Source organism: Furipterus horrens, unplaced genomic scaffold (genome assembly GCF_987537825.1).
Source record: "Furipterus horrens unplaced genomic scaffold, mFurHor1.1.pri manual_scaffold_11, whole genome shotgun sequence".
In the NCBI taxonomy this organism is placed as follows: domain Eukaryota; kingdom Metazoa; phylum Chordata; class Mammalia; order Chiroptera; family Furipteridae; genus Furipterus; species Furipterus horrens.
Genome location: NW_028327181.1, coordinates 92,686,822 through 92,713,955, shown reverse-complemented (window position 1 = coordinate 92,713,955; position 27,134 = coordinate 92,686,822). Strand labels below are relative to the sequence as shown.

The following is a 27,134-nucleotide window of genomic DNA, read 5'->3' as shown; positions in this document are numbered from 1 at the left end:
AGCACAGCACAGAGAGCCAGGCTTTTGGAATCAGACCGACCCAGAATTAAACCCAGGTACAGTCACTTATTAACATTTTTTGTGATACTAAGTGGCTTGACTTTTCTGGGCTTCATGTTCCTTGTGAATAATAGCAGCCATTCAGAAATCAAAAGTTCTATATCATTTATCAAATGCTTATACAAAATTTGCTAAGTGCTTATCAAATATCAACTTATTTAGTTCTAACAAGCCTTTGATGTAGGTACTATGATTACCCTCATTTTATAGACGAGGCCATGGAACACAGAGAGGTCAGGTAAACTAAACTACTCAAGGTCACACAGCTAGTAAATGGCAGAGGTAAGATTTGAACCCAGGCATTCTGGCCACTAAGCTCTTGTTTTGACCACCAGCCTATCTAATCTTTCATAGTCAAGCAGGAAAGTACTTTTTTATACTTTTTGTTATGATGGAAATTTTTAAACAAACAAAAGTAGCAAGAATCCCTTGTGCCCAGCACTCTGCTTAAACAAGTATCAACATTTCACTATTCTAAACAAAGTAGTTTTTGATTTGTATTTTCCTTAAATTGCAATTAAAATATTTTGTTGTTCTTTTTGATCTTGCTGAAGTCATTGACTAAATTTAGGTAATGTCCTTTGGTTTCCTTGCACAATCATAAAAAAAGACAGCGGGTCCTTATTTTTGTACGGTGCTTTTACAATGATATTTTATATATTACTTTGACATCATTATTTCACTGAGCTTTTCAAAAACCTTTTAAGACAGAGAGTAAGATTGCTTTGATCCCCATTTTACAAAATGGCCAAATGAAGCCCATGGAGCTTAAAGACTTTAACCAAGTCACACTCCTAGTAAGTGAAGGAATTTATCAAAAACCACTTTGATTTTTAAAGTCTTCAGTGGATTTATTCTCTGGATATCGACATAGAGCAAAAAAGTAGTGGGTTCTGGAATTCTATAGACCTCAGCGCCAATCTTCATTCTTTTCACGTACAATTTTATGCAAGTAACTCTGAGCCTTCAGTTCCTCGTCATTAAAATGAACAAGTAATACTTATACCACATATTTATGGCAATGATTACATTTTAAATTATTATGATACATTATGTAAAATGTTCAGTATAAATATATATTTATATAATATGTGTAAACTCACATATATGCATGTAAAAATATCCATGCATGTGTAACTACCTGTGTGTGTGTATGTGTGTTGTCGATGCCATGACAATTGCATGGCAGATGCTCATTAAATATTATTTCCCTTTTCCCCTGCCAGATGGGATCAATCTGAAGAAAATCTTCCCAAACCTTTTCAGCATTAAGATATTGACCAAAATCCCTGGATGCTTTTATTCTTCTCCAAATTGCTTGCGTCTCTGGAGGCTCAGTTGACCCATCGCACTGAGGATGTTCCAGTTTTCTCAATGATGTTCTTTACCTCTTTGGAAGATCTAACTAAATTCTCCATTATTTCATTTGAACTCTGTTTCCTCTTGAAGGCCACATGAGAGATTATATATACTTTTATGAAAAGAATCATTTGTCTGTGATCACTAAAAAAGAGAATACATCACAAAATCTGCCCCCCCCCCCCGTAGGCCTTTTCTAAGTAAAATAAACACATTCATGGTTCTATATTCTTCTTCCATGTTTATCAATGGAGTTTATTAAGAACATCATAGATGATTCTTTTTTAGGTCAACTCTATTAGACTCTCAACAGCAAAGGAACATTTTGTCTTTGGTGACTGGAAACACCATCCAATTCATGTTTCTGTCTTCATGTTTGCACCTGAACTCTCCTGAATTCATAAAACCATCAGGTGACTTTTCAAGAAGAAATTCAAGAAAAGCAGTTGTGTTGACTTGTCCCGTTGCATAATGAAACCTCCCGACTTTGGACAGGATGGCACAGTGCCCAGTGCGGGTTGGCACTCACTGTGTTGTTGTTGAAGTGCTTGATGACTGAGTGACATCATCTGAGCATGTAATGAAGTCTATAAATTACTCCTTTCTCAAGAAAACTGTTATGACCCCTTTCCATAGATATGTGAAGTAATGTCAGTTAGAGCTCATAGTTGTTTTCAAGTAATAATCACTTGGAAACTTGTTTTAATAAACAGGGAATAATAATATTTAATGGAGATATTAATCATCTTATACAAATAGATATTTTTAAGAACAAGAAAAATGTACTGTTTTTGTGTAAGTCTCTATGTCTCACTCACATACATTCTCTCTGTTTCTACATAAAGACAATGAAGGGAAGCATCAGCCTTTCTCCAATGACATAGTTACAACTTCTGAGTTCGGGAACTAAACGAAGTAGCCTTGTGTCTAACTTTGACACATTACATTGAAGTTGGAATCCATTTCCATATTGAGACAGGAAAACCAAATGGTCAGCAGCTTCCACAGGTAGAGCAGCCCCTGGGCAGGGAGTACCGCCTTGCAGAATGAATACACAAACGCAAACAGATGCATCTCAGCTGCTTCTCTCCTAGAGCAAGTGCTGCTCCTAAAACCTCTTCTCGGGGGTCCGTCTGCAGCCTCTTGTAGTTTGTAGTGTCCCATGAAAAAGCAATCTCCCCTCCAGCATTCTTCCATCCATTCCTCCCTAAGAAAGGGTGCATTCTGACGATGCTCCCACTCAGGGTCTCTCCGCTGGTGAACTTTCTCCATGGAGGGCAAGACATCATTCAAGACAACCATGGCCTCAAGCACAAGAGTGAACTGGGAAGGCAGAGGGCAGGGGGGGCCCCTAGGGTGGCCTTTGTAGCTGGAATGGTGAATTAGGGATCAAGAAACCAAAATTCTAGGTCCAGTTTGATCATTACCTTCTCTGTATTTAAAGAAAAAGAGAGAATCTTCAAACTCAGGGTTTTAAATGACCTCAAATATCATCCTGTCTGAGTCAGAGGGAATCACCACTTCCTGGTGCAATTTAGGTTCCTTGGGAGAAAGGCTTTTGTTTTAATAGCCTGACACAGATGTTAAAGATGAAGGGAAACAGGCCTGCCTTCTGCTATTGTTTCACTGTTGGCAGCTCCGTGCCCTGCCTCAGAGGGGCCCGTCCTGACTTGACTTCTCTCTGAAAGATCGAGATTCTGGATGGGAAGGTTTCTCGCATGTATACACAGTCTCTATGTTATAACTCACTAAGTTAAATTCTGCTGTATATAGCCTATAAATAGGTATAGTCAATGTGGTTTTAAAGTGTAGTTAATTACACAGAAGTAGCATATGTTTGTTTTTGAAAAACTCGAAAGTTCAAACTGTGCTGGATACAAGGGATTTTGTATAAAGAAGATATAAATGACTCATAAGATTTGGTCAAGATGGTGGCATAGACAGACATAGCTCGCCTCTTCCCACAAATACATGAAAATTACAATAAAAATTTAGAACAACTATCAGCCAGAACCATCAGAAATCGAGCTGAATGGAAGTCTGACAACTAAGGAATTCAAGGAACTGCATCCATCTAGATGGGTAGGAGGGGAGCAGATGTAGGGCAAGCTTGCTCTCATGCATACGTGGAGGATGAAAATTCGGGAAGGGTATCTCAGGAGCGAGGAGTCCCAGCCCCACACCACGCCCCTCAGCCCAGGCTTCCAGTGCCAGGAAGATAAGTCCCCAAAAATTCTGGCTACAAAAACCAGCAGGTACTGAGTTGGTGGAAGAAACTGCTGGAACCCCAAGCAGTCCCTCCTAAAGAACACACACATGGACTCACCTACTCAGGCTCACTCCTGCTGAGCTCCAGCGCTGGGGTAGCAGCTTGAAAGGCACCAGTGGCATATGGGGAGGAACTGAAGTGTCTGGCATCAAGGTGAGCAGAGGCCATTGTCCCTTTTCTAAACCTTCCCCCCACCGAGCCAGCAGGCTGGTGCCATATCTGAGCTCCATCAACATGACTAACACTGTTTGAACCTCTTGGAGATCCTAAGAGACTCCACCCCACCCAACTTATAGGCCCCACCCAAGCTGCTTTTCCAGATGAATGGCTGGTCTTGGCTCCTGCTTCACAACTTCCTAAATCCTCTCAAACAAGCAACAGCTGGGCTCAGTGAGCCCCAGGCCTGGCACTAGCAGCAGCCAGCCTACATTCACAGCTTGACTTCACCTGAGAATCTCCAAGCCCAGCGCAAGTAGCAGCCATCTCAGATTGCTTTATACCTTAGGCAAAGTGCCTGGGGCAAAACACAGGTTGGGGCTTACCTTGACCTGCACCACCCAGGAAACCCCAAGACCAGCACACCCAGTAGAAAGCTATAGACCACGTAGGAGCACTACCACACTGCCCCTGCACAGCTGATCCTCCACAGTGGGTGGAATTTGATGGTCAGTGGTCACAGCCAGTCCCTCCCATTGATCTGCCAACAGCAACCAAGGCTCAACTACAAGAGGAAGGTGTACTCAGCCCACATGAAGGGTGCACCTCAAGTACCCAGCTTGGGTGATAGGGGAGGCTGTGACACTGGACCCTTCAGAACATCTACTAAATTAGGCCACACTACCAACCAAGACATAGAGTCAAAGCAGCTCTACCGAATACACAGAAACAAACACAGAGAGACTACCAGATTGAGGAGACAAAGAAATATGTCCCAAATGAAAGAAAAGAATAAAACTCCAGAAAAAGAACTAAACAAAACAGAGGCAGCCAACCTATCAGAATAGAGTTCAAAACACTGGTCATCAGGATGCTCAGAGAAATGATTGAGTATGGCCACAAAATAAAGGAAGAAGTAAAGGTTATACAAAGTGAAATAAAGCAAAATATACAGGGAACCATCAGTGATGGGAAGAAATCCAGGATTCAAATAAACAATGTGAAACAAAAGGAAGAATAAACATTCACCCAGAACAGAAAGAAGAAACAATAATTGAAAAAAATTAGGAGAGGATTAGGAACCACTGGGACAACTTTAAATGAACCGGTATCCAAATCATAGGGGTGCCAGCAGGAAAAGAGGAGGAGCAAGAAATTCAAAACTTACTTGAAAAAATAATGAAAGAAAAGTTCCCAGATTTGGCAAAAGAAATAGATGTACAAGTCCAGGAAGAAAAGAGTGTCCCAAATAAGAAGTCAGACCCAAAGAGGAGCACACCAAGACACATCATAATTAAAATGCCAAAGTTAAAAGATAAAGAGAGAATCTTAAAAGCCCCAAGAGAAAAGCAGAGAGTTACCTACAAAGGAGTTCCCTAAGACTGTCAGCTGATTTCTCAAAAGAAACTTTGCAGGCAAGAAGGGACTGGCAAGAAGTATTCAATGTGATGAAAAGCAAGGACCTACAATCAAGACTACTCCATCCAGCAAAGTTATCATTTAGAACGGAAGGGCAGATAAAGTGCTTCCCAGACAATGTAAAGCTAAAGGAGTTCATCATCACCAAGCCGTTACTACATGAAATGTTAAAGGGACTTATTTAAGAAAAAGAAGATCAAAACTATGAACATTAAAATGACAACAAACTCACAACTATCAACAACTAAATCTAAAAAATAAAAACAAACACAAAAACAGACTAAGCAAACAACCAGAATAGGAACAGAATCATAGGTATGGGGATCATTTGGAGGGTTGTCAGCTGGGAAAGGGAACGGGGAGAGAGAGGGAAAGGATAATTGGTTGGTACAAACTAGACAGGGAGATATAAAGAATAATATAGGAAAGGGTGAAGCAGAAGAACTTACATGCATGACCCATGGACATGAACTAAGTGGGGAGGGATTATGGGAAGGAAGGAGGGTACCAGGCAGAGGGGGGCAAAGGGAAATCAATTTGGATAACTGTAACAGCATAATCAATAAAACATACTTAAAAAATAGAAAATAAATAAGTAACCCATAAGCCAGGAAATTCTATGTATCTCCTTTGCCTGTAGATAGCACTTATACAACAGGAAATTACATTGCATTTATTGTTCTGGGACCTTTTTCACTCAATAAGATATGATGAGCATCTTACTACTTATCATCCTTTCAAACTAAAGAAAAGGAAATTTTGATCCAGGAACATTAGCTAATATTTATTAAATACTTAATTTATGTTTTTCTATGTCCTTTAGCTCAACTGGTTTATTTAACCTTCACAACAAACCCCTGAGGAAACCAAGGCGCAAAAAGGTTGTGCAACTTACTCAGAGCTATTCAGATGGAAAGTGTTAGCGCCGTGCGGTCCAGCAACAGAGCCATGTTGGTAACCCCCACACTGTAGTGAGTCAGCGCACACCCTCTTCTCTGAGTCCTAACCGTTCCCGTCATACAGTGTTAGACACAGAGGAAGAGAGACAAGGAGGGCGCCAGGGAGGGGGAGTGGGGAGAGAGAGAGAGAGGGAGGATATTCATGATGGGAAACAGAGAGAGGGCACAAACACAGGCAACATAGGGGAAAAAAAATCATTAACGTGGTGAAGAAGTAAAATACTAGATGGAGCTCCATAAAATTTCCATTTTTGTGAGTCAAAAGCAGTTGAACATTGGCAAACGTATGAGCTCAATTTATTAAATTCCATCACCCGTGACATTCCTTGCTGATCGCTCAGTATTTGGAGAGATGGTCAAAGGTTGTCTCAAAATATCAGCTGCTTTCATTTTCCACAGTAGGTTCCCAATCTATAATATCACATCCAGGTTGACCCTGGAAGGCAGTCTTGTTGAACGAACCATCTCCCTGCTCATGGAGGGGGTGCAGATCTGATCATGTCTCCGTAGAGTTCCACAGAAATGGGACAAGCAACTGTTTGGAACAGCATCTGCTTTCAGACTAGAGCAATACGCATTTGAGCTGGGGAATGTTTTGCTTCACTGCTCACTTCCCAGTCCAAGTAAAACACGTCCTTAAAATGCCACATGTGTCAGAGACACAGGGAAAAAACATGCAGAAATAAGCAGAGCTAAAATCCATTCAAGACTTCAGTTCGAAAGACCTAGGCATTCCATCTGCAACATTCTTTCAGGAGCAGCAGAATGTCAACATCCCAAAGGAGTCTGGAGTCCCAGCTCAGGGTCTAGGGTCCCAGACAAAGAATAAAGAGACAGGCACAGGAATCTGGAGATTTTGTATAATGGCAAAGGTCAGGTAGCAGGACACAAAGAGTGTAGTCCTGTCAACATTGTTGAATCTGAACGCCACCCAAGAATGTCCCATCTCACTAACTGGAGGGTCTTCCAAGTAAGCAAAACCTTGATGCCACGTGACAATGTCAGGTAATCAGCTCATCTCTCTTTTCTTTTATGTGACCTGGGACAAAATCTGAGTGTCAGCAGCACGGTCTTTTTTAGGCAAAGGGCTGGACCGATCTGTCAGCCAGTATTTTAATAACATAGATAAAGAAACCATAAAAAAAAAAAAAAAAAAAAAGCACATGTCCTTGCCATAGGATAGAGGGGATATAGATATTTTTTTCTTTCTGTATTAATTTTCTTTCATGTTATTATATTAAAAATAATTTAACGAGTAAACGTAATAATCGAAATTCATTCACCACCCCTTAATTTGACTAGTGCTCAGAGGTAGAAGTCCAGTGGACAGAGTCCACCTTGTGAAGAAGTCAAGGAAAGAACAGCAACATTTTCACAGAACACTCAGAGGTGTCGAAAAATGAAAAACGCTTCTCACTACCATCTTATTCCGGAGCTCCCATCCCTCCTACTACCAGAAGAAAATAAAAACTGCCAATCAAGGGTAACTTACACTGTTCCTGTTTGAAACATTTCACTTTGAGATTAATTCAGACTCATCTGGGTAGATGCCCAGTCAACTCAAAAGCTGTTTCCTCCCTCTCCCAGGGGGCCACTTGTCCCCTCCTCTTTCCCAACATGGTATCTGGCTACCATATCCTTGTGGCCGGGGTCCTCGGAGTCCTTAGCGGCAAACCAGTCTTGTCCTTAAATGTCCTGGGCTCGTGTTTACTGAGGTGTGGCTAACCTCACTGTCCCTGTGAGAATCATCCTGCTGACATCTGCTGCTGGAACCTAAGGTCCCCGTGGGCCCTCAGATCATCAGGTCCCTGTGCTTTGTGGCCTCCTGCTTTCGTCCTGACCACAGGCCTAGCCAGGACACTGCTGCTCTCAGCACCGTGGTGTCCCCTGACCAGGGCAGACAGGGACTCTGGGCCATGAGAGACCCTCTGCCCTGGCTGTGCTCCCACCTCCGAACTGTGGTCCACAGCGTGGAAGCGGAGGGTGAGTCAAGATGTGCTGACTCTCCGCCGACCTGCTGGGCTTTCTGTGGGGGTGTCTAATGCTTCAGAACCCCCCACCCCAGCCTTGCTTAAGCCTGGAATGGTGGCAGAAGGGGAAGCCAGAGGGGAGAGGTGGTCACTTCTCAGTGACCAAGCTGAGACTCTCATGCTGGCAGAGGTGCCCTCCCATCTTCCATGGCAACGCTTTCTACTTCCTCTTCCTGTCTGGTAGAAAGCTCCCATAAGTCTTTTCCTCTGCTTGCTCTGTGGCTTTTTTTACCTGTTTTTTTTTTTTAATTTATTGATTTTAGAGAGAGAGGGAGGGAGAGAGAGAGAGAGAAACAACAGTTTGTTGTTCCACTTTTTGATGCACTCATTGGTTGATTTTTGCATGTGCCCTGACCGGGGATGGAACCCTCAACCTTGGCGTAATGGGACAGCGCTCTAACCAACTGAGCTACCCAGCCATCGCCTCTGTACTATGGCTTTGAGCCTCTTTAATCTAGCCTATTTCTTCATATGTTAAAGGAAACCCCTAGGAATTTAGAAAACCCTTTCGCTCTTCACAAAGCCTGGTCTGCACCTTGCCGTGGATTCAAGATGTCACCTTGAGACTGGGCCCTAGGTCCAAGTCACAGCTGACAGGGGCTATCTGGCATGGAGGGGGCCCTGGGCTACAAGAGAGGCTTGTAATCCACACTGCATGGGAAAGGTCCCCAAATTTAATTGTTCGATTTAAATTTTTCATTCAATTTAAAAAGCGGGTGAGTTACAGTTAATACACCAGGAACGTCCAGTTCGCAACCTTCGCTAGACTGTAACAGAGAAACTCCGCCCCAGTACCCCAGCACTCCAGGACCCTAGCACCCCTCCAACCATGAAAGTGTGTTTCTTGTCTGACTCACAACCATGGTGTGCGCGGGCTGACGAGCAATTACATGATGGACTACTGTGGATACCAGCATGAATTAAGTATCATGCTAAGAACTTCGTGTATCACATCATTTCATCTCCACAGCAACCCTGCCATTCACATATCTATCATTACCCACACTCTCAGATGAAATCACTGGGTTCAAAGACATTAGTCCCAAGCCTGAAGCCACAAATAGAAAACAGCAGAGCTCAGGACTCAACCCAGGCCTCTCTGACGGCAAAGCTTGAGCTTTTACTACCGAAAGTAGGCGGCTTTTCCTTGCACAACCCTGAGGTTCTAGGCACACCGGCCAGAACCCCACGGGACGATCTTCCCTTCCCAGTCAGTTCCCAGTGACAACCATGATATCATGCATTTTGCATTGCAGGCTGTTCACCAACCACCCAAATATTATGCTTCCTAAAAGCGCCCTGGACACCTTTAGAACATCAAACAGAAAAAGAGATAAGCAAAGTAGAGACTCGGACAGTGTGTGCTCACAGAGGGGGGCTGGTGGAAAAACCAACAATCTGCTGAAAACTAATAGGAAGGCAGAGACTCCGCTGAGGGAGTGCTGAGAGGTGTCTCGGTTCCTTTTTTTTTCCTATCTGACTTACAGAGAAATGTCGTTTCTAGAGTGGCTTTTAAAAAACAGATTCCACTTGCAAAAACTCAAAAGGACAATAGTAAACAAGCAGATGGTATCGTTCCCTAAGCATGCCTTGCGAGTCCCAACTGCTTCCTTCTCTCTCTGCATCATAATTCTTGTCCTTCTTTCCAGAAGTTTCCGCCATGCCTCTGAGCACAGGCAGTTCTCAGACTCCCTGCTCCCATAGCTCGCCGAGCGATTTTTATTCCCATGCAGGGATGATGTCTGGTCGGAGGAAACGCTGCACAGGGGGAAACCCATGGTTCCCTGTTTCCAAACGCTCTGTCATTCACGGGGTCTCTTGCCAGCCCTTGAGTCATCTTTCATTCCCGACCTGTCTCCACTTCCATCTCATGGTCTCCCAAATGTTTCTATCGTGACTTCTGAAGTGAAAACAATACAGTAAGATGAGTCTTTTCAAGAGACATATTGCCAAGAGACTCCTCTGTTTCCACACAGGGCTCAGTCGCGGGGAGCTCCTCTTAGCAAGTGCAAAATGGACTCTCATACCCTCCCTTCCCACACAAGAGCTGTTCCTCTCCCGAGAGCCCCCATCCCTGCAAGCAGCGCCATCCCCCACCCTCTTGCTCAGGTCGGAAGAGCAGCAGGCCTCCAGAGTCTTCTTTTCTCTTAACCCCTCTGGCCAACACAACAGCAAGCCCTGTCGAGCCTCCGTCCAACTCCAGACCCCTGGATCTCACCCTCTTCTCTCCACTCCGACGATGCTATCCCGGGGCGAGCTGCCACGGGCTCTCAGCTAGGGGGGTGCGACCACCTCCACCTGGCCTCCCTGCTGCCCGCCCCCCGCTCTCCAATCTGTCTGTCCTAGATTAGCCAGCCTAATCCTCATAAAATGCAAATCCACGCTATGGCGTTTTCTCCTGGCTTCCCACGGCTTCGAGAATAGAATCGAAAAACCTGATCGTTTCTGAGGAAGCTCTGCCTGACCTGACTCTGGCCTCTCCCCAGCCTCATCGCATCATCTCGTGTCTCTCCTTCCGCCCCCCACCTCCCAGCCACCATGCTGGCTTGTTTTCTTTCCTCAGATATTACAAGCCCTTGACGGTCTCAAAGCCTTGACAATGGCCATTTCTTCTGCTTGGAACACTCATCTCCCGGTTTCTACTTGAATGGCTTGTTCTAATCCTGCAGGTCTTAGCTCTTCGTTCTTTTCCCCAAATAGCCTTTTCTGACCACCTCATCCAAACTGTCTTGACAGTTCCTCGTTCTGTCTCCCTTGTTTATTTCCCTTCACCAACTGCAATGATTTCATTCATATATTTACTGGCTGACTCTCTTGCTCCCTCTCGACTCCTAACACCCACCCACCAGAGAGTCTGAGACATAACAGAGCAGATAAAGGATGTGGGATGAGGAGAGCCCACCAACACCGTCCTGTAGCTCCAATAAAGCACACCTCAGAGGCCAGGCGAGGCAAGAAATGTCTCTGCCTTGCTGTGAAAGCAAACAGCCCATTAAACGTACAAAAATACGCTTTCAGTTAAAATCACAGAAGATATTTCCTAACTGATTGTGCTGAGCAGAGGAGCAAAGATAATAAGCACATTTAATTTGAAACAGGTGGAAATCGGGTTGGTTCCCCACTGGTCGGTGGACTCAGGACCCTTTAAAAAGCATTCTCTTCTCTCAACATTATCTGAGTATAATGTTTACATAAAAGAATGTGCTCTGGTGGGGGTCATCCTCAACTCCCCAGCAGTCACTCGATGGCCCCATTTATCTTGACAAGGCTGAGCTCAAGGGAGTCCTGTGGGCCCACACTTATTTGCATACCTGCCCGAGTCTGGTAGATAATAACGCTTAGCTACAACTTTATAAACAAGCATCTCAAAATGAGCAAAGCACTCTAAGATCCTTGAATAGGGCACTAGAGGCATGTATCATAACATTTATTGAGTGTAGATTTCCTTAATGTACCAAAATATGCCTTAGGGCTGTCAGTTTCAATGTGACAACTTGCTACACAAGTTGGAGGAATCGGTGATCACAGGCAGAGCAGATGTTCTAAGCTGGAGAGTTCTGTTTTTCTAAAAAAAACTGTTTGGCACACAAACTGCTTAAGATGGATCTTTTGAGAAGAGTAAGAGAAACATGGAGATGAATAGAACCTTCAGAAACCCAGCCTAACCTCATGAGAGGAAAACGATGCCCCATTTTTTATTTGTATGCCCAGAGAACATTTTGGGTTTCCGTCCAACTTATCGGCAAGGAGAGGTCCATCACTGGTGTTAACCTAAAGCTCCCAGTGGCGACACTGTTATTTCTAAATCTTTCCTAATTATCACCTCTGGGATGCTGGTTTTCAGGTTAAGTTTCTTTGGCTCTTAGTGAAAAAAAAAATTAAACCCACCAAAGATGTTACCACTTAGTACTTCTGCAGATGGGCTGACTGCGAAATTCCGAAGCAAAATTCTTCCCTGCTCTCTGAGTCTTTACTATAGTGGAAGAGTCAATAAACCCCAGATGGGTACAGAAGCACCCCCTGGACTGTCCGCTCCTGAGTCTGGTCGTCTCTGTGGATCTGGGGCTGATTAAAGATGCCCCTCAACTCCGACTCTCCCTTCTATGTGGTTAATATTTTGAATCCTCTATCTGTTGTTCCCCTCCACCTTCACCAAATAATTTGTGGTCTATCCTTCCATCCATCCACACACCCATCCATCTATCCATCCACCTGCACATCCAGCCAGCCAGCCAGCCTGCCATCCAATATGGATTGAACCCGATACAGTCCTACATGCTAGGGATACACTGGGGAACAAGGTCGAGTCTCTGACTTTGTGGATCATATAATCTGATCGTGGATATAAGCATGAAAAATGGACCATTTATTGCACAATTGACCATTACTAAAATGGAAATATTTTAAAGGTGATGGGGACCGGAGAGATGGTAGGCCTACATCTAAGGGTGAGATTCGGGGGATAGAACGGACAAGCACCATAAAGTAACACACAGGAGATCACCAGGAGGAATAGGATGCAGAGGCGGGAAGGAGGGAACGCGCTACATTCCAGGCCGAGGGGCAAGCCCAAGCCAAACCACGGAAGCCTGTCCTGGGCACAGGGGCGGTTCTGCTGGCGACACTGCCAGGGGAGGCGTGGAGGAGAGGACGGGGGAGTGAGCAGGGTCCCGGCGGGAGGGACCTTGCGCCCTGGGCGTTGGAGAGTCGCTGTGTGTAACACTCCCCCAAAATGTAAACAAGCAATTGATGGATGGGAAATGGGAAAAAAGAAACAGAAAACACAAGTTAGCATGCAGCATATTAATCCTACCCCATAACAATGAAATGCGTACTAGCTCTTAGATGTTTCCTGGCCTCTTGCGTTTCATCCCTGCCCTGCAAACATCGTTTTCTTCCTGCTGTGTCTGTGTGATGTGTGTCTGTGTGCATGACTGTGCACCTCTGTGTGTACGAATGCAGGCACACACGTGTGTTCCATCCTTTGGGGTCATCACTGGAAGTATTGGATGCGGCACACCTGTTCTCCAATTGTCCTGCTCCGTGGGAGATATTCCCACCCTTCTCTCATTATGACTATATGCAAATATGCAAAAACAAGCAGAAAGCATCCCTTCATTTTCCTTCCAGATTAAATACACTTTCGTGAAGTTGAGGGCCCCACTTCGGTTCCTTCCTCTTCCGACCACTTGCTGGGTCACTCCCCTGGGGGCTGTTGAACCCCTTGAAATGTCACGCGTGATGGTGTGTTTTTTACTTTAATCTTATTGTTTTATGTGTAGAGCTCATGGTGAGCGGAAGAAGGAGCGGCCAGAGGGCCCGGCCTGGCTGCGTGGTCAGGTGTGGCAGAAGGGCGAAGGGGCCCACACCATGGAGGACAAAACAAAGGAGACAGGAGGTGACAAGTCTACTGAAGATGGCCCTTCTCTCAGCAAAACGGAGCCACAAACCAATGCCAAAGGTAGGGCCAACCAGGGCTGTGCACCCAGACCTGGTGCACCTGCAGGAACGCTTCGGCTTTATGAAACTGGGTCCCAGCGCTGGGGCCTCCTGGGCCAAAGGCAGATCCGATGGGACGGGAAGCAGTGAAGGTCGTAAACAGTGGTTCTGCAGAGCTATTGCAACTTATGACAACCTCTGGCTCAAAAGCTCTAATTTCCATATTTAGTATTGTCTGGTGTTAGGCCAAAGAGGATTGCTGCCAGTGAAACTGAAGGCCATGGATGTCAATGAGCTCGATGGCCACATACTGTGTCCCGGGTCCCAGAGGGTCAGCCTCACCTTTCCCATGAGAGAAACCGGCTGGAGGGACCGGTGCAGAGCACTGCCTCTAGGCACATCCCACCAAGGCAGGGAACAGCCCCTAGCCAATGGGGTATCTCAAGGACGAGGAACAAATCAGACCCTTGCCAGTGGCTCTCAAGCTCTAGTTTACCAACCTGGAGTTAACTGTATGGAGTAGCTTGTGCTGTTTGTGCCCCAAAAGCTGGAGAATGTAAGACATCTTTGCATTTCCATCTGTTTCTCTAGCTAAAGAAAGCAAACCTTTTGCAAATACGTCTCCATGGTGTTTCTGCTAAGTGTGCGTCATGGATAGAGGAGGGAAAAGCAAGAGGATGCGTCGTAGGTGAAAAGTTATCTCTAAGCCTCATTTACAAACTGGCAGATGCAACCCTTCCTGGCCATTAACACAGAACTACCACTGACTGCGAGTGAGAAGCGGAGTGACAAACTGCAGTTGCCAAAGGGGACACATCAATCCTCCTAATTACCTCTAGAGCCCTATTCGCAGAATCAGAATGGGTGTCTAATTACATAGACACTGCTCATTTTTTGATAATCAACAGTTTCAACTTCCTAATCATCTTCTTGGCTGTAGTCGCATTCAGGCCAATGAAGGCTGTGACAATATACACCAGCTAAGATAGAGCTTGGAAAATGGGTCATTTGCAAAGGCTCGTCTGACTCCCCAAGACTAAAACTAGTCATCAAGGAGAATTGTAGGGTAAGAAAAGATGCAGCAAAGTAGGAGAGAGAGGGGGGGGGGCTTTATCTTAGCAAAACCAGTGCAGAGTCTTCATCACAGATGGAGTCCAGACCAAGCTGTACCCTTCAAAGGTCCATGGGAGAAACTCCTGGCTACTCCTGCCTCCCGGCTCAGACACTTCTGAGGGTCTGCAACGTGACCGACAGCTTTCACAGACACTTCCACGCAGCTATATTGACTCTTCCTGACTCTTAGAGCCTCCCCAATTTATGTTCTTCCCAGTTCTGTTTAGAGGTCAAAACCCACTTGGTTTTGTTGCCTTAATTTCGTGCAGTAACCATTTATGCAAAGTCAACTAGGTGACAAGAACTTGAAGAGTACACAGGCAAGCAAAGGAATTTAAAAAATGGAATCATTTCTTTTTTTATTTGTTTGTTTATTTTTTTATTTATTTTTAGAGAGAGGGGAAAGGAGAAAGAGAGGGAGAGAAACATCGCTGTGTGGTTGCCTCTCACTGGCGCCCCCAACTGGGGACCTGACGTGCAACCTAGTCATGTGCCCTGACTGGGATTCGAACCAGCGACACTTGGCTCGCAGGCCGACGCTCAATCCACTGAGCCACAGCAGCCAGGGCAGAATCATTTCTTTATTCGGTGAATTTGTTGAGCACCTGCTCTGTGTCAGGTGCTGGAAATACTTCGATTGATAAAATTGATAGAGGTGATCAAAGACTCTCACGCAGGGAATGTATTTCAGGAGGTCTGTTCCATTCTCCAGCTGGTCTCCAGCCTTAGAAAGCAGTGTCGGGGAGGGGGAACTAGAACACCACTCTCACCCACTCATGTCCAGTCCGGGCCAAGTTAATCATCTCAGGGTGTCAGCACTGGCTTCTTGAGAAGGCAGGCCTTTGGGCATTTGGGGAACATTTATCCCGGGAGCCTGCAGTTTGGAGTGTATAGTCTGTACCCATGTGAGCTCATCTGTTTCTTATTTTCCTTCCACTTGAAAGTGATTAGAATTTTCTTCCACTTGGGGGTTTCTACCCACTTCTGACCCTGAAAGGCTCAGGAAATTACAAAGCAAGTTTTCCAACAGCGTCAGACAGTCCTACACAGCTGCCAATTTGCTCTCACTACATTTTGTAAGCCTGGCGCATTGCGAAGTCCAAGGCAGCCTGAGCTGGAGGGGCCTGCTTGCCTGTGGAATGCCCAGCTGCACAAGTGAAGTTGGCCCTCGTTGCCCGATGAGACAATCCTAAACCCGCAGAGGCTGTGCCAGGCAAGAGGTCCTGGCGGGGAAGATCCATGCACGTAAGATGTAGAGATTGGCAGTGGCGTGGTGGAGTGTGTGTGTGCGTGCGTGTGCGTGTGTGTGTGTGCATGACAGAGAGAGGTGGGGGAGATTCAGAAATGTTTAAAAAGAAACGGGCTTGCTTAGAAATGTGCGGTTTCCACGGCCATTTTTGGAAGCTCAGCACAGGGAGTAGCAGAGGTGACTGTACCTCAGAACTCGCAGCCACTCCCCATACGTCGCGTGGAATGGGAACCACAGCCCTTGCCTATAACCCATTTCTGCTCGGGGGCATGTGGGAGAACTTGAAAGGTTGCACAGCAAAGGGAAGTCTCGCTCCAATTGGTCAGAGGCAGAAAACACATGGTTGAGACCAATATTGAGGAACTGAGCACCATGCTCACATACGCTCACTACAGCTAGAGGGTTAAGCAGAGCGTGACTTTCTTTTCTTTTGTTTTTCTGAAAAGAAAAAATGATTGAAAAAAGGAAGGAGAGTAGATAGAGCCAAAGATCAGGAAGAATGGAGGGTCTGCCCCTTAAATACTGTGTGGCTCTGTGCATCTCGTCCCAGATCGTAGCCTTGGGTTTTTTTCCCTTTTGCAAAATGGAGCTCATCTTACTCAGAGCACCAAAGAATCACAAAGTTGGGAGAGATCTTAAATGCCATAGTTTGATCACTTAGAGCCTGGCGCGTATTAGGTGCTAAATGCCTCTTTCATTCATCCATGAAGTCACGGAGAGAAGGAACCAACATGTGCACATATGCCAGGATCCAATTCACACTCAAGTACCACCCGCAACTGGACCACCTACTGAGATGGGCCGCTCTGTCTTTGGCAGCTGTGGCTGTTAGCATTGCATGCAAACCCAAATTTGAACTTGCCCCTCCACCCAGAGGCTTCCATCACGAGTTCCAGTTCTACCCTCTTCTACAGAGCAGCCCTTCAGAACTGGAAATAAGTGCCATGTCCCCCACAGGGTTCATTCTTCTTCAGTCTAATTATCCTCACCTCCTTTAGTCATGCCCCAAATAACAGAGCTTCAGGGTTTTCGCTGTCTGAAACTGAACCGTCCCATCGTTTCTCTCTTTCTCTGAATAAGCTGCAGTTTTTTCCATGTGCCTTGGAGCTGAGTTCAGAGATTCAGCTGTGACTGGACCAGAAAGAAAAAAGTAGGTCTGTCCCCTTCTTCTTCCAGATCTTGTGTCTATTGAGGCAGAAGATGGCCTCTCTGGTATGTACACTGGCTCATCTTACCCCAAACCTGTATGTGATTTTTTAGATCTCAAACAGATGCTCAGGTAAGGGGTGTTCAAAGACAGAAAGCAACTCCTTTTTCGGTCTTCTCTGCCTCCGACAAAATTAGACACATCAGGTCTAAAGGGTGATTTGCTGCTCTGGTTAACTTCTGTTTTGGCCACCCTGTAACCAACCCTGCACCATCATCCATACTTCCCAGGAGGCGGTACTGAGGGGAGACGTCCCTGTCCTTTCCCTCACACTGATTACAATCTAGAAAAGGATTCTTAAATTATAGCAAAGATGTTGCATTCTTCCTTGTACATGTTAACACTGGGCAGTTTACCAAGTATTTTCAAATGCCTTATGTTGCAGATTTTTACATCATACAGAATTGCATTTGACCTAAAGGAATAAAAAGAAAAACCTCCCACCAACAGAGAGAGGAGAGTATTTTGCCCCTGATAAGATGTCCAGAGGAAGGCAGTGCAGAGCTGGTAAGTGGCCCCATGAGGGCATCAGGGACCCAAGCCAATCATGTAGCATTCTATGTCTCTTAATGCTCATGTTCACAAGACGGCTGCTCATGTCTGCGCACGGCATCCACATCCCAGGTGCACCAGAAAGCAGTAACTTTCCAAGACCCCCTTCCCCACCAATAAACTTTCACACAAACACACAATGGAAAACAGAATTAAAATGTATCTTACTACTACAAGTAAAAGTTAGCTTTTCTTTAAGGAAGGGCAACTCTTAACAATCATGATGGTCTAAATTCTGGATCTGGTCAGAAAATAGGCTGATATCCTCTCCATGGGAGCAAAGGAGATGGGTGTCATCCTGTGACCACAGCCATGTCTCTTTCTTTCTCAAGCAGCTTTGATGTTCAGAAAACAGGCCTGTGTGCTCCAAGTCCTGATTTTTAAAAGTCTCCTCCGCCCTTCTGGGAACAACTTACATTATGTGTCAACTTGAGAGGACAGCTGGGACTGTGAATCTAAAATCACACCGTTCCCATGCCTCTGGCTCTGCTCTGCACTGTGTATGTGTAGAAACCACATGTGACGGATGTTGACACTCCCTGCCTCTCATCCAGTGCATTTCACAAAGCAGTAGGCTTTGGAGCCGACCCTGGTTTTGTCCCGGTATACAGCTCACAGAAAGCCAGGGAGCCAGATCCAATGAGTCTCCTTTTACAAACTGTGAGTAGCATCACGGTTAAACAGCACAGATCAGAAACGTCAGGGTCTGACCCACAGCTCCGCCCGTTCCTCATACGGGTCCCTGGCCAAGTCCTTCAGCTTCTCGGCCCCGTGATGTCCTCACTGGTGTGTTGGTTTGCTATTGCCATTCAAAACCAATTACTGCAGACGCAGCAGCTTACAAACAACACCTACTTAGCAGTTAGGGGCTGGGCACAGCTGAGCGGGGTTCTCTGTTCAGCATCTTCTCTGAGGCTCAGGATTGCTGATGAATCCTCTACGTGCAGCGTTAGAACTGACGGTGGCCTGCTTGTCAAAGCAAGGCCAGCGAGATGTGAGGGTAACCTCTCCACCTGCTTTTACGGGGCTCACCTAATGGAGTGAGGCCCACCTGAGATAAACTCCCTTTTCATTGATTGAAAGTCAACTGATTAGAGACCGTAATTAGATCTGCAAAATTCCTTTCTCTTGGCCACAATGTAACATAATCATGAGTGACATCCCATCACACTCAAAGGTCCAACCGACACTCAAGGGGAGGAGGTTATACAGGCAACACACAATAGGGGGGGCAGAATCTTGGGGCCCTCTCAGATTTCTGCCGACCACTCCCTGTGTAAGGGACATACCGATAGGACCTCTCTCAGACGGTTGCTTTGAAGACTAATTGAGATGATAACAGGACGTATCCAGCAAGCAGCAGCTGCTATAATTATTTTAGCATCTTTGAGCATCTGTTACATGGCAGGCCCCATAGCAGGAGCCGGGGATTTGGAATATAAGAACGCCAGCATTGCTCCGAAACCCTGGCGTTTCTCGAACACTAATAGTCCCCCACCCCCGCTTCATGCAAAACTGGCAAACAGCCATAAAGCTTTAATCCAACGGACTGACTTTTGGATACAAAGACCTGGAGGGTTTATTTTTTTTTTTTTCCGCTTGTGAAAAAGCCGCTGTCAAAAAGAAAAAGTGCTGACTTCCCTCAAAGACTGTAATCCACAGGATTATCATTTCAACCCTCGGGAGCGCCTGCTCTCACTGCTGAGTTGCAGTCGGAGGAGCCGCCGTGACTGCGGCACGGATGCACCAAACACCCTCGTGCCCAGTGGCTTTCGCCGTGGCTGCGCAGGCTCGGACCACCCGGAGGGCCTGGGCTGGTTCCATCTGCCAAGATTCGGACACCTTTGGCCTGGGGTGTGCCCCTGTCTGGGAACTTTTTAAAGCCCCTCCAGGAATCTCCAATACAACAACAGGGCTGAGAGTGGCCGCTGAGGCCAAAGCAAGAGTGATCTGGAAGCTAAATTCCCCTCGAAGAGGAGGAACTGCTGAAGACGCAACAGGCCCGAAAGATGTGGGCAGCAGCGACGCACTTTTCCACTGACTTTCCGCAGACAGTGAAATGCATCACATGTCATACTTTTCCAAGCCCCTGTGCTGTTTTAGCAGACGGTGCACCTATGAGTTGGGACAGTGTTGAGACAAGACTGAAAGGTCCACGTGGCCCGGGAAGCTGCCGGTCCTCCGCGTTTAACATTTACGCAGTCACCTGCATGTATTAAGTGCCCACTATATGCCAAGCTTCCTGCCCGCTGCTGGGGTTTCAAGGATCAGTAGAACCCAAACTGTGCCTTCGAGGGTTCGGCATGTGATTCCAAGATGCAAAGACACCCGTTTTCTGTCCCCGAGGAGTGCTTTTCGGAGGGAGGGCATGGAGCTCATTTTTAGGTTCTGAATAATCATTTTTACAGCTTTCTCAGTCCCCTATGACTATGGGGATTTCTTTCCAGGGCCTAATCACTTCCAGAGAGCGGCCTCTTTTTAACATTCCTTCCTTCTCCCCCAACGGCCGTCCCCCTCAAAGGAAAATTATTACCAAGGATAAGAACGGAAAAATTGCCCAAATACCATCACCATTTCACAAGGAAAAAGAGCAACAGGAAGCAGCAGCCTCACCTTCCCCTCACCCCTTCTAACGCCCAGGTCCTTCCCCCTCCCGAGGGGCCCGCAGGCCCCACAACCCAGGGCCCCGTCCTGAGCTGGGGGGCGGAGGAGAGCTGGCCCCTCTACCTGCTGGCTGGCCCCGATGGAGGACTGATGGAGAACTGATGGATTGCCCATGTAGCATTAAGCAGACGCTATTGACTGAGGAGGATTTGGCAAAGCCCAGGGGAGCAGGATTCCTCTTCTAAGATAACACAGAGCCCGTGGCAGCTGTTTGAGGCAGACAGCCACGTGTGGTCTGGTGTTGCAACATGAAGACTGGGCTTGGTTCGCCTCGGGTCTAGAGGGGAACTTCTCCCCCAGACTATCACACGCTCTTCCAAAGCCCTGAGGTGCAACCTGAGAGACCGTTTAGCTGGAAGGAAACCCAAGTTCCTGGTCAGACAAGATCCTCTCCAAAACCCTTGCCTCCTTTCACCTGCTTTATAAACATTTACTGAGAGTCTGTTATGTTCAAGACATGGGGCTAGGCTGGGCCAGTTCACCGCCACCCCACTCCCACCAAGGAAGTTGTAAAATACCAGAATTCCGTTACGATCTCAAAAATTAATGTCTTGGCTGACCCCACAAAAAGTCATTCGGAGTTATTTCTTTTTATGCCTTCCTTGACATTCTAGGGAAACTGCTATGTTAAGCTTACTTCATTCTTTGTTTTTAAATTCTGTTAGAGGAGCAATGCTTCACCTCGGGCTGCTGGGAGCTTTCGCGGACACCATCCGCAGACACCACCCAGGTTCCCCACCCTGGATCCCCACATCTGCTCCTCAAATCTGGGGCAAAGGAAATGAGCTCCACCCAAGGTCATGGCTGGAAGAGGAAAACGTCAAAGGAAACCTAAAGACACAGTTTTGCCATTTTTTTACCCCTTCCGCGCATGTATGTGGGAGATAAAGAATTCTGTCTGACAACATTGGGAAGTTGATAACACTGAACTGAGACAGAATTGCATCACACCGCTAAAAGTCCGAACGAAAATGAATGCTTAAGGGGAAATGATGACTTCATTCGCTCTAGGAGTTGGGTTTTTTCTTTCCGTCTCTCTGTCTTTCTTGTTTAATAGAAGGGAGGCTTGTATCCCTAAGTTTGTCTTAAGTGTGGTCACATAGCAAGTCTAGAATATGAACTGGATGTGTCTGTCCATTGGAACCCTAGATTTTGTAACTGACTTATGCTCGCCGGCCTGGGCTTGGTTTGCTTAAGGCTTGATCAGGGTCCAGATGTCCAACTTGCATATGGATTTTGACAATGCTGAGAAAACTTCAGAATGCTCATTTCCAGTTTGGAAACCAGCACTTGCAACAGGAGGAACATTGGGGCATCACTAATGCAGGGCGTCAGCAAACCACAGGCCACGGGCCAAGAGTGTCCTGCCGCCTGTTCTTGGATGGATTGCAAATTAAGAATGGTTTTTCCATTTTTAAATAGTTGAAAAGGAAGTCAAAAGAACAATATTTTGTGACGCATGAAAATTATGTGAAATTTGACGGTGCCCATAAATACAGCCACCGACACAACTACTCACTTACATGCTATCTGTGGCTACTTTTGTGCTACAACAGCCATATCGTATAGTTAGGACAGAGCCCACATGGCCCACAAAGCTTAAAATAGTTACTACCTGGCCCTTGACAGAGAGAGTTTGCTGACCTCTGTACAAAAGTAAAAGAATAATTCTGCACAAATGCGGAACAATGAGGTCACATGATTCATTCTTTAGTTAACCTGAGTCAGTGACCATTTAGACCCCCTAATGACTTCCTCTCCTCGTCTCCTTGGAACAGACTGGAAGCTGCCGATCCCCTTGGGGCCTGTTTATCCACCATTAACCTCGAGTCTGAGCACCAAAGCTGTGGGACGAAGCTGGGAGCTATCTCCTCCCTTAGCAAAGAGCTTCCGAATACCCAACGTAAGTCTTCCCAGGATCCCTTTCTTCCCTTATCCTTTGCAGGCTGAGAAGTGAGACTCTGTCCCATCCAGGGGTCAGCTGAGCACAGGAAGTGCTGTGTCTGACAAAGACTCAAGGAGCAGGAGTAAATGCGTTTCTCTTTACCCTTGACCTCATCCTGCCCCATCACCTCCTGCCTCCAGGTGAGACCCCCACGCAGAGAGAGGAACAGTCTCGAACACAGGTCATACCTAATACGTTGTGACTCTCATCAGCACTCTCCAAAGGAAAAACATCCTCAAAATCATACCGGTTTCTGATGTTCTCGATGGTCCTTCCCACCCCAGGTACCTCTGTTCCTCCTCGATGGCTGCTACATTTACGCTGTGAGAGATGTGAGTCTTCGCCCCTGCCTCACCCTCCGGGTCACAGGTGCACGTTGCTTTGTGGGAAAGAGACATTTTGGGGGAATGTTTGGTGGTAATCTAATCCTTTCCCCCTACTTCCTTAAAATCCAGAGGTGGCCTTCAAAACAATTGCTCGCTCGTGTGACAATCCTCTGTTGAGCACCTTGTACATGACATGTCATCTACCTAAGACGAGTAAAACACAGGCCTTGTTTTCGGGGAGCCGAGGGTGTAGCTGGGACTTAGATGGGTAGAGAGACACTTGTAGTGGGTCCAGTGGGGGACACAGCCCCTCGGGGTAAATGGTTTGGAAGTGCAGGGGAGGAGGAGCTAACTCTGGGGACCAGAGAGCCTCTGTGGGAGGTGACACTACCTTGAAAGCCAAAACCATAGTCCTAGAAGATGGGTAGGAAGGGCAGGAGAGGGACAGAGGGGGAGAGGGTCCCAGAAGAAAAGCAAAGCATGCAAATGTGGCTCCTCTATTAAAAGTGTGATGGTGGTGGGGATGATGGTGGTGATGACCTTCCTAAAGAGAGGTGATCTGACAAGTCAGGGAAAGGAGCAGATGGAAGAGTCCAAGGAGGGAGGACTCTCTCGTCCTTCACTGCAGATTCAGCTCTGTTCCCAGTCAGCTCCGGCACGGTCCAGGGTGATTGGGCTGGGCTGGCCCCAATAAAGTCCATCTGTCTGTCTTCAAGGTGGACTCTGAGAGCTGCCTTCCTTAGAACAGAGATACCGCCCTGAAGCTACATATGTGAATTTAAATTTGATGCAAGAGAACATGACAGAGACCTGAGGAAAGTCCTCTCCCCCTGCTGGGTCTCAGTGTTTCCATTTGGGATACAGGATGTTGACCTGTGAAATCCCTAGTGACCTGTGATTTTGGTCAGCTCCTCTGTCCCCTCCTTCCTCCCGAGCTGCTATCACGGTAGAGACCGTCTGGCATCCTTACGGTCAACACTGGAAGAAATAACACACATTCATTTCCTGTTGTGTGGGAGGCAGGAAATGGCCCAACCCCCTAATTGGGATGAGGTTCCTGCGGGCGTGTCCAGCCACCCACTCCTCAGCACACTCCCACTTACCAGGTGTCCCGGCCAGAAAGGCGAGCACACTCGGCCATCAGCAGCCAGAACCCATCCACCACCACCGCCACCACGTTGCCAACCGTACCCCTGCCTGCGGCGGTGGCGGGAGGGGCATATAAAAGAATCAATACAGAGAGAGGCAGCATGTGTTGAGCTTCCTCTGCACGCAAGGGGAAGCCAAGCATGTCTGGGATGGGCCTTGTGGCCAAGAATGTAGGCTGGACATCGCTGTCCCTCTGACCACACACGGGCAGAGCAAGAAGGGGTAGCAGCTCTTGTGGAAAAACTGATGCACAGGCAGAGGGCAGGGGTCTGTTGTCAGTGCAAAGAGGCGAGGCCAGAAGAGAGCAAGCAGAGGACGGTTAGATGCCCAGGAGCTGGGAAAACCAGCTGAGAGCAAGCACCCAAGCAGCTGTGGGCACCCAACAGGAGGCGCCTTCCATCACGAGCAAAGAGGCTGCTGTGCAAGGAGGTTCTCTGCCTTGGGGAGTCCACTGGGCACCCCATGTCAGTGCCTCTCCTTAATGAAATGCCAGCAGGGCTGCTTTGCTCCTCAGCCTCTAAGAGAAGCGAGATTAGAATCAGAAGAGAGACCCCTCCATGGCTCAGTCACGCATCAGGCCCTGCCTCCTCCTGCTTTCTGGAAGGACGGCCTTCAACTGACGCCATTCCTGATGACATGCCAGTTTCCCGTAAATCATGCCATTCCGAGGCCGGGAAGGCCCTCAGCACGACCCCCCCTAGAGGGAGTGGCACAGTCACCGGGAGAACTCGGTGCCATGACCCTCCATCTCCTGCGCGGCCCCCGCCGCTCATGGAGGGGATGGCCCTTTGCTCCACCTCCCAAGGCCACACGAAATTCAGAAAGGTAAACGCAGTCCCGATAATGAATGAGAGGCACGGAGACGAGCCGCCTGTTTTAAACAGTTCACCCCGTCTTGTGTGGCAGGACCCCGCAGGCGCACGTGACCTGTCTGCCTCAGCAGGGCCGCTTCTGGCCCTTCCTGGACGGGAAGGCGGAGAAGACACGCGCCCCTGGAAGGAGCGTCGCGGCCACCATGGAGACATCAACGTGCCCAAATGCTATCAGCTCGGGCAGGTCTTCCCCCGCTTCCAGGCCCTCGCCACCACGGTGAGCAAGCTTTTCTTCCAAAAAGGATTTCGAAGGTCCTTTCCTGAGCTCGGTGACCAGTCAGTTCTGGCCACAGAAATGCTGCCCAGCCAACCACCCCCAAACACGGTGGCTTTCAACCACAAGCATCCGCGTTCCTTGCTCGCGAGTCTGCAGGGAAATAGCCTCATTCTGCTTTTGTTTACTGTGGGCTCCTGCGGGAGGAGGGAGGAGAGGACTGAGAACAATGGTCTCAGCTACCGTAAGAGACTGCCTCGAGCCTGCCTGAGGTGCAGGGGAAGATCTGGGGACAGGGGGGTCACAGTGTGCTCGGAAATACCCACTTCGGGGGAAGGGGAAGGTCTGGGGAAAGAAGATTTTTGTAATTAAAGAGAGACAGTCCTGGGTCCCATCCCCTTGTCTCACCTGCTACCTGCTGGGCCCACGTCAATTCCAGTGGGACGACTATTCCCAGATGCATTCCCTCAAGGTCACTGCTGTTATGCCTTTGTGGTAGGTTCTAGCTACACAGTCTTGTGATTCTAGAGTTTGGGTGCGACTGTAAATCACGAGGGAATCCTGATTCCCACGGAGGGACCCAGTTTGGAGGGTCGTGGATGAGACCTCAGAATTTTCGTTCTCATCCTATTCTCTCTTTACTACCTTTATGCATCATGGCTTCATCTGTGCCTCCCCAGCCTTGTTTGCGTCATGAGCACCCCTAAGCCTGAAGGGGGACAATTGTTCAGGCCACCTGGAGCCCATTCACATCTCCACGGTGCACAGGAACTCTGGTCAGGACCTTTCCCGCAGCCATAGCTCTCCCCCTTCTCTGAGCTACAGAAGCTCCTGGCTCAGCAGCCGTGGGAATGCCCAGGCTTTGCTCCCACGCCGAAGAAATCAGAGGCTTTGGAGGTGGGTCCCAGGCATCGGCAGGTTCTAAAGCTCCCTTGATAGGATGATCAACCCACTCTGTTTTCCCAGGACTGACTTTCACACTTTTCCTGGAATTTTTCATCTTTTAGTGCCAGAAGTCCTGAGTTCCAGGAAACCCCTCAGTGCTGGCTTTAAAACTGAAAGTCTCAAGTCTTTGGAATTTGTGCAAACCAGATGGTTGGTCATTCTATGCACACATGATTGTAATGCATTAGCCAAGTTTAGAATGACTGCTCCCTGAATGTTCTGGACACTAGCTCCAATCTCTCCATGCACAGCCCAGAACTGAGGACTCTAGAGGAATGGAAATCTCAATCCTACCTCCCGCCCCCCCCCACCCAAAGAGCTTCTAGTCTGCTCAGGAAACCAAGCCCTGAGCCCAAATCATGCTGCAAACACAAATATAATGAAACATTAATAAGAACAGCTCCCTAAATTGATAGACCCAGAAGGAGCTGAGTGAGGGCTATCCAAATCTGAGCTGCTTTTTGCTAAATCCACCTCCCCAAGGTCTTGCTGAAGAACAAAGTCTACAGATAGGGATGCCCTCTGAACTCACAGCACCACTGGGGAAGAGCAGATCTCCCATGTATTTGGGAGCAGACGTACCTGATTATTGAGTTCTTACTATGTGCCAGGCATAGTGCTAAAGGCTTCCCCCATCCTGAACCTTGTGGCCTCCCCCTTATTAACATCATTTTATCCATGAGGAAGCAAAAGACGAGACACGTTAACTTGCTCAAGATTACCAGGAGTCAGCGGTGGAGCCAGGACGAGCCTGCCGTGTGGGCACAGGTGCTCCTGACCCCCGTGTGTCATCCCATTGCCTATTTCTCTGCTTCACAGGAGATGCAAAGTCTGGTACTTCCCCGACTCCCGCCCACGAGTCCGCCCACGCGTAAAATGGGCACTTCGTGCGCCTGCGAAAGGAATCTCCGAGACTTCGCTTTGTCCTCCACGGAGCTGGGCTTGGGGAAGGATGACAACAAGCCTTCCTAAAACGCCTTTATTCTCTCCAATAGTTAAAGCAACAAAACATAATAACATGAGATAATAAAAATTACAGAACTGTTTTCTGGCTCCTTGCTGCAAGGCTTTGCATTAAAACACTTAAATCCCACGGACTTGGGAATGCTGAAACGTTCTCAAACCTGACTTGACTTTTGGATAAATTGAGAAATTCTACCAACATGCCCCTGTGTGAACATTTGGGGGCGGGCAAAACAATTAGAAG

The 27,134-nt window shown here is 47.3% G+C and overlaps 1 pseudogene; it reads left to right on the top strand.

Moving 5' to 3' along the window:
- The first annotated feature begins 7,207 nt into the window (after positions 1–7,207).
- On the top strand, positions 7,208–26,899 carry LOC149998866 (uncharacterized; annotated as a pseudogene).
- The last annotated feature ends 235 nt before the right edge of the window (positions 26,900–27,134 follow it).